The following is a 9,021-nucleotide window of genomic DNA, read 5'->3' on the forward strand; positions in this document are numbered from 1 at the left end:
GAGCTCAGTGTCAGGGTGCCGATCACAAATGGAACACTGAGTAATTTGGAAGAGGGGAGCATGGAAGGCTTTCTGTGTCAAATTATGGAAGAGATGACCAAGGAGAGCGGCCACAGCATTGGTCGGACATGCTGATGGAGTGGGATACTCTCTCCAGGCAAGAGAAAACACAAACAGAATGGGTAGCTTCCTCCTATTATACCTGACAGAGGTTGTAGTGACCTCCCAGACACTCCTCCCTCGAAGAAGAAAGTATATGCTGCAAACATTATCTCAGAACATGGAAAAAACCTCCAGCTCTCCACCCAGCACACTTGAGGAAAATATGACCAACAAATAAAGGCCGACGCTTCTCAGAGACTCAAGCAAACTGTTCAGTAAGCATCGCAGTGCTGAATACCCAAGCTGGCTACATCAATGAGGTATCTGCAAATCTCATTGCTGTAACTGTAAACACCTGAATACTGTGGCTGCTTCTAAATAGACTAAAAGAACTGCAGCTGCAAGCAGCTGAGTGCCTGGCATGGCCGTAGCAGAAAAGGCAAGTTGCACAACGGAAAACCCTTGCTGATCTCATGTGGAGATGTTGCTAATAACTCTCTCTCTCTACTGCACAGAAGGCATGGTAGAAAAACACTACCCTTTCCTGAAGAGACCTAGTCAGGTGCTATGTGCACTGGGCAATCAGCTGTACTCATCGCTGGTCTTTGGAAAGCACCTGGAATCCTCTCTCACTTTCGCAACCTACCCAAGCCAGTTTCTATGCTTTTTAACCAAGATGACCTGGGGAGCTCTCCTCAAGCATCTCCTGATCTATTGCTACTAGCAATAGATATCAAAACATCAATAATATCAAATATCAATATTGACCAATATATCAATATTGATATCAACAGTATCAAAATATGACCAACTTGATCAAGGTGGAATTTCCTTTTAAGACCTCCCTAGCTATAAATATTCCCTGTTTAATTTTCATAGTGACGAGAACTGCAGTACTTTCTTTGATTTTTCCCAAGTCCAGCAAGGAGAAGCAATAGTATAGGTATGTCACTTGGAACCCAAAATTAGCTTCCAGATTGCCACCAAGTGTATCAGCTGTCAGCTTCTATTGATATCGGACCTGTGAGCCCCTGTCTGAGGCTAGAACCAGAGAGGGAGGCTTCCGTTCCACCTTCATTTGTTGGGTGGGAGGCTATGGCTTTTTGCTGGGGAAGTATGGTCTAGCAGATGTACAAACACAGGAGAAGGAAGGTAAACGGTTAATGATAGAATGCATCCATCCACTGGGCTCTGCAGTCATGATCTTCTCTGTCCAGGACTACACAACCATTCTGCGTAGCTCCATCCTGCCTCAGGACCCTGGCGTTGAAAGGCCACCTTCTTCCCCTGATATTGTTTGCCTACTTCTATGCCCCTTTCTTCTCATCCCAGACATCCTTGGGGTGGGTGCGGGGGGAAGGGGGGGGGACTTTCCTCCAGTCTCTGACTCTAAAATCAAGAGCCTGTTACAAGAACTCACATCCCCACACTCCTCTCCAGGACCTACCACAGCAGAGTCTACAAAGCATATTTGACAAGTTAATGTTCACCCCTCTACCTGTCACCTCTAGGAACTTCAAATTATGTCTAGCTTTGTTCATCACTGTATCCCCTAACACTCAGCAAATTCTGACAAATATTTGCTTGTTTGCAACACCTGGCTTTGCCCACACCCTTCTTTGCAGCAGACTACACTTTGCAAAAATGCTCCCAGTATCTCTGACACCACCCTTCCTCCATTGAGGCATGTTCTCTGTGCTCTCTGCCCTTCCACTCAGACAAAGCCTTGCTGTGATGGGAAGATCTGTGGATAAGCTGCTGCCAGACTTCTAGAACTCTCTGAGGAAGTGCTTTATAGTCTCTTGGCCACCTTGACCGGTGTGCCTCTTAAAGCCCATACGCTATACTGTGAGGGAACTAAAGAGCCTGACAGTGTGTTCTGATGGAGAGGTCCAGCCAAAGGCTCAGCTGTCTGTCAACAATGCATGGAAACACGGAAGCACACAGTCCCAGGGGGAAGCCCAGATGCAGCCACTGAGGTACCCCAAGACCCTGGGGAGCAAGCAGAGAACAGCACTGCAGCCACAGCCTAGCAAGCCCAAATCCATGACACACAGAACTTGTGTTCCTAGCAAATGGTGGGCTTGTACCTTTAGATTTGCAGGCCATTTGTGGCAATGCTAGACCAGTGGTCCTCAACCTTCTTAATGATGTGGCCTTTTGATATAGTTCCTCCTGTTGTGGTGACCCTCCAACCATAAAGTTACTTTTGTAGCTAGCTCATAATTGTAATTTTGCTACTGTTACGAATCATAATGTAAATATCTATGTTTCCCAATGGTCTTAGGCAACCCCTGTGAAAGGGTTGTTTAACCCCCTAAGAGGCAGTGACTCATAGGTTGAGAACCATTGCTTTAGTCCCATGTTCATGCCTCCTGTTGTTTATGGGGTGAACTCTGAAATGCCTGCTACAGCCTTCAAGGTCCTAAACAACTTGGAACCAGCCTCTTTATCACCCTGGAGATGATACACCCCCAGCCTCATCTGCATCACTCAGCCCTCAGGGATGCTCAGAGTCAGAGAGTGGCCTCATAGGGCCGCCTCACCAATTCTCTGTGTCATCAAGACTCAACATCTAGGACTTTCCCACCTACCTCCGGTGCAAAGCTGTTCTCGGTGATGCGGCCACTTTCTGAACAGAGGACTGGAGTATTTGCTGTTAAACTGCCTTTGATGACCTGTACTTCTCCTTTCGTGCAGACTTTTGTAAAGATGTTAAAGTAAGTCCACTCAGTGGCATCCTTAACCAACAGTCTGCACAGTGTGGGAGTAGCAGCTGTTGCTGTCCCATTTCACAGATGAGGTAACTGAGGTTTAGAAAGATAAAATCAACTGCCAACAGCCGTACACCGGCTGTTGAGTGGAACTGTAATGTAAGCACAAATCCTCCAAGCCAGCTCTTAATCCCTGCTTCACCTAGTGACTAAGCATGCACTGTCTGCTATTATGTTTCCAAATTTCACATGTTCATCTTATAAATCAAAAAGTTACAAATAGCAACAAAAATGGACCAAAGAGGACCAAAGAGATAAACCGAGGGCTAGAAGTACTCACTGCCAGCCCTGACAACCTGGGCTCTATTCAGAACCCACGTGGTGGAAGGAGACAACAAACTCCCAAAAGCTGTCCTTTGACCTCCACATACACACCAGTCACAATAACACACACAGAGACAGAGAGGCAGAGAGAAAGAGAGAGAATAAAGAAATATATATATATATATATATATATATATATATATATATATATATATATATATATTAAAAACCTAAGTATAAATCTCTCTCTAAATCCAGCCTCCATTCCCTTTCTCTGGAAATAACCATTGTTCAGAGAGCTTTCAGATGTTTCCAGAACTACTGTGTGCATTGGTTAAAAGGCATTTTAAAAAATACAAGTGGCTTATACTATTTACTTTATTTCCTTTTTTATAGAGTCTTTTGGTATAGTATACTATCATACTATGTTGGTATAGTAGGGATCACTGAGTTCTTTTTCTTGACTGCTTAATATTTTATGGAAAGACTGTATTGTGGCTTATTGAACAAGTCCCCCGTTGCTTGCGGTAGCCAAGAGCTAGAGAAAAGAAGGGTAGAGGATGAAGAGTCAGATGGAAAACTACAGTAAAATGAGCAGGTATAAAGTTAGGCAAGCAGTGCTAAAGGAGGAAGTATCTGGATTCCCAGTGGTAATACAAGAAAGAAAGAAAAGAAAGATAGACAGACAGACAGACAGACTAGCCAGGGAAAAGTGAGAACAGAGTGGGTTCTGAATACATTGTACAAGATAGGGGGAAAAAAAGTAGGGGAAAGAGTTACTGAGCTGGCTCAGGGAAGTAAAACTTTGCTTCTAACATCTTACCCAATGACTTCTATCCAATCTCCCCATGCCCTCTCCTCTTTTTTGCCAACCCACCATTTTAAAAATGAGCCCCACCCAAAAGAAAACAAACATGTTACTATTTATTCATGCAGGAAGGCCCGCAGGACACAATAGACACCAGCCTCCGCCTAATTAAATAAAAAAGAGGTAGAGGTAACTTAAACCATCTCAGGAAAATATAATCTACCACCAAAACAAATTCCCACCGTTCAGCAGGCAGGGAAAGGAGACCAGCCTCCCTGCAGGTTCCCAAGCAGAGAGGGCTGAGACTGGGGCAGTGAGACAAGAGGAGGTCAGATTCTCGCCAGCAGCCTTCTCCCCCCTCCCCACCCTGTGCAGCTCACTTGAGCCCTGCACTCCTCCAAGCCATTCGCAGACAAGTCAGAGGTGCTCCCTCTCCAGGCTGGACTGTTCCGCTAATTCACCCGTGGAAAACGGATCAGCTCAGATTCCAGGCTGAGGCAACCAGATACCCAGGGAAAATCTGGTCTTGGGACGTGCATCTTTCTGCTCTAAGCCAAGGAACAACCACAGGGATGCTCCAAAACAGGCCTCCAAGGGCAGGGTCAACCTCTCCACTGGTGTTCTCTGGACTTAGGGCCTGCAAGAGTCAGTGGCCAGCCAGCGTGAGTATCCTAGTCTGGTTCCTATTGTTGTGATAAAACACTGACCAAAAGCAACTTGGGGAGGAAGGGGTTTATTTGGCTGTTTGGCATATGGGTTACAGTTCACCATAAAGAGAAGCCAAGGTAGGAATTCAAGGCAGGAATCTGGGGGCAGGAACTGAAACAGAGTCTGTAGAGGAGTGCTGCTCACTTGCTTGTTCCTGGAGGCTTGCTCAGCCTTGTTTGCTTACACTACGCAGGATCTCGTAGGCAGGGGTGGCATAGCCCCCTCCCACATCAATCATTTTAATCGAGAAAATGCCCTCTACAGACTTGCCTATAGGCAATAGGATAGAGAAACTTTCTCAGTCAAGAGTCTTTTTCTCAAGTTAACTCCAGCTTCTGTTAAGTTGACAAAAACTGACCAGGACACAGTGAGCCAAGAATGCTCTCTGGATTTCACTGAGGACAGGTGACAAATAAAATGGCTAGCTGTAAGTTTGCACACTTCCCTCTCACGTATGGGGAGTTAGACACACCCAGGTTCAAGTCCCAACAAACTATACACTAAAAAACATGTTAGTGTGGGCCAGTTGATTGATCTCTTTTAGCTTTTTCTTTCTTTTCTTTTCTTTTTTTCTTTCTTTCTTTTTTTTTCTATTAGTTCCTAAAACTGTAGGAATAATCCATTCCCAAAACATGACCACCCATGTAAAGCTATTGATTCTGTAGACAGGATTAATTAGTCCTCTCCCCTGAAGAAGGTCTTTGCAACCCACCCAACCTGCCTCCTTTCCTCCTTCTGCCTCCCGGTGTAACAGTGGGTGATTGATGGAAACCAGGCAGGCCCCCACCTGTTCCGAACTGTCCCGGGAGCCAGCTGTCTGAAACAAGCCACTCATGAGTCATTCTTCCGGGTTCTGAGGGCTTTGGGATCTGTTTGCAGCAGTGGCTGTCAGTCTTCTTCCCTCAGATCCACAGAGGGCCCGTGTCCCCACAGTCTGAAGTCTAGCTTTCCATGTGGGAGGTTGGCGTGCAGGAAGCCATGGTCTGGTCTCAAGAGCAGAGCGACAGTGAAACCTTCACTCTGTGCTCTCTAGGGTCAGAGGGTGCTCTGGTGCCATCACCCCCTCTTCCCTCACCCCTGCTCCCCAGGGGTGTCTGGGCTCCTTCATTTGACCTGGCCTCCAGCTCTAGTTTCCAGCCTTGCATCACCCATGGGTCCCTTCTCTGGACCCCTTCCCAGTTTCCTACACAGCATCTTCGCTCACGACTGTACTCAGCTGCTCTGTCCAACGCAGACGGAGAAAACAGGGGAGATGGCCTCGAGAGCCCTCCCTGGGGTCTATTTTTAGACTCTCCTGTCCTCCCCTTTCCACTCAGCTTCTGCGTCTTCGCAGTGCCAACTAGAACTCTCCATAACTCTAAAGGCACTATCGGATTCATTGTTTTCCAAAAGTGCATGGGGGCAAGAACCGAAGCTGCCCTCTGGACACAAAGCACAACTAGGGCTGAGAGCTCCAGGCTAGGCTGACAGCTGTCTGCCAGCTCATCCTCATTCCTTATATCTTTTTCTTGGGGGGGGGGGGGGGGTGAGGGTGTTAGTTTACAGGTGCTCCCACTAGACTGGCCCAAGGTCCTAGCAATTGTTGCTTACGTCATCAAGCCTGCCACCAGTGCCAGGTGTTGCCAGGTGCCGCCAGGTGTGTGCAGACTGATAAAGGGATTAACACACACACACACATACACACACACACACACACACACTCAACTTTCTCTCTCTCTCTCTCTCTCTCTCTCTCTCCCTGCTGTTTCTTTCTTTCTCTCCCTCTCTGCCTCCAATGGCTCACTCACTCTCCCTAACTCTTCCCCAGGACGTCTCCCTCCCCTCCCTTAATAAGCCTCCTTTACACCAGATATGTTGCGTTGTGTGACATAATTCCTCAAGGAGGTACACCTTGACATGGCTGCCATGCTGCTTCCTCTCCACTCCCCTGCCACATCATAATTATATATCATAACACTGGGAGGTATAATCTTTCTGTTTTCATGTCCCCCAAAGAATTTAACTGACAACTTCACATGTTATCTAGAGGCATACAAAGACCCTGAGCTAGAGGCAGCTCTGGTGCCATAGACCTTGTGACCACCTCCCCCTCCCTTCATATTCTACCCCATTGTCTTTGAGCTCTGAGGACTGGGGGTGTGGCTCAGGGACAACATGTCTGTCCACCATGCACAGGGCCCTGGGTTCAATCCCTGAACTGCAGAAATAAAAAATAAAATAATACCTGGAAAGACTCCAGCTTGAGAAACATAGACCCATGCCATAGGGGAATACTTTCCTTTGCTGGCAAGAGTGGCAACACACCTGTAATCTCAGTTTTTAAGGGAATATGACAGGATTATCAAGAGTCCAAGGGCAGCCTGTGACATACCATGAGTCAAGGCCATCTGTGTTTACACAGCTAAAGTCTGTAACAACAACATCAACAAGAACAATAGTAAACCTGGGTTCTGGGGCAGGGGGAATCCTGCACAGATTACACTGATAGCCATTGAGCAAAAACCATCATCATCTGGGACACAGAGAGACCACAGGCCCAAGATGCCAGGGAGCAGGAAGCGCCTACGGATGGCATGTCGCTGACAGGGAACACACAGCCCTCCTTTTTCCTGACTGATGATTGCAGCTGGCATCCAGGGCAGGCTGGTGGTGGGAACAGCCTGCCTGGACTCTTTACAGTCAGGAAGCAGGCAGGACTTGTGAGATGAGGCCTTGGTACCAGATGCAACTCAGTACCAGCACAGATGCGGAGACTAGTGCATCTGTCTTTGACACTCTCCTCTCCCACCCCACCTTTGCCCATGTCCACATCTACTGTGGGTCTCCACACCAAATACTCCCACGGTCCTAATCCTCAGACCCACACAGCTCTAGAGAACCTCTAAACACCCTCTTTAAGGATTTTTCTCAGAGCCTCCTTACCTACAGAGCGCCCAGGCTCTGCCATAGAAGTCCCTATTGGCAGCCGTGGAGAACATAGCTGCCTCCTGAACATTTGTAAAGTCTGAGGCACTGTGTCAGGAAACCAAGTCAAGCATTGGAAGGGTGATGCTGGCTGGCTTCAAGAACTAACCTCTATGCACACATGAGGCACTCTTCAAGAGTTCAAAACATCTGAAGTAAAAACAGAGAAAGGACTAAGCAGGGTCTGCAAAGATAACTTCAGTCATAAGAGAGAAAGAGGGACACTGCGGCCTCACTTCTCTCCCCAGTCAGGTGTACGCCAGACAGGATGACTTCATAGATATCTTTGAGGCTCCTTGGGGGATCCATGGGCAGCTTCACAGCTTCTAGTTAGGCCCTCCAGAGGTCCTGCCCAAAGGCGGATAGCCACAGCTAGCCCAACAAAGGAGATATATAATGGATGGATGCATAGGTCAATGGGCAATGGATAGATAAAGGGATGATGGATAAAAGAATAGATGGATGGATGGGTGGATGGATGGATGCGTAGATGGATGAACAAATGGATGATGGGTTAGATAAATGCGTGTTCGGATGGATGGTAGATGGATAGATGATGGATGAACGGATAATGGGTGGGTGGGTAAATATGGATGGAAGACAGATCAATGAATGGTGAATGAACGGATGAATACACTCGTGCTTACATAAAGGATCGATAGATATATTGGTAAATGGGTGGGTAGACTGATGGGTTGGTTGCTGAATGTGGCTAAGTGGTTAAATGGGTGGGTGGATAGGACACTTTCTTATGTAAATAGATGTATCGGTAGGTACATTGACAGAGAGATGCTGCTAATGAGTGGGTGAATAGACAGCAGTGGATAGATGGATGGTAATGGATGGATGGATGGATGGATGGATGGATGGATGGATGGACGGACGAACGGGTGGAGGGCAATCTAAGACAATTTCTTAAATACGCTATTGCGGATAGCTTTGGTATGCGGGGCACTATAAATAAACCTGTTTTCATTGCCAAAGGGGTCAAATGCATGTTTTTCTTCTGAGTAAATGAAAACAGTAAGAACCGCCAAATCTACCCTTAGATCTGTTTTTAAAAAAACCACTTAACTCAGTTATGTCCACTGCTTCCTATCCATCAGGCCATTTGTAAAGTGGAAAAGGGCAGGGCAATCAAAAGTAGAGGAAGCAGCAGCAGTAGGTGGAAGGAGGAGCAAGCAGAGAGCAGCCCGGATGCAGAGAGAGGAGCAGAAATTGTTTCTCAACTAGGAGAAACAGCTCTCTGCCATAGAGTCATCCATCGCTGAGATAAGCACTAGGGGTACAAAGCATGGCTCCCGTGAGGAACCTTCCTGGGGGGTGGGGGGGCGGGATGAGTTCCAGAGCCAGTGCCTCAAAGAGATGTCTCCTGAGAAGAAGATGAGCCTTTGGCTCCCT

The sequence above is a fragment of the Acomys minous genome (genome assembly GCF_964271855.1).
Source record: "Acomys minous genome assembly, chromosome: 4".
In the NCBI taxonomy this organism is placed as follows: domain Eukaryota; kingdom Metazoa; phylum Chordata; class Mammalia; order Rodentia; family Muridae; genus Acomys; species Acomys minous.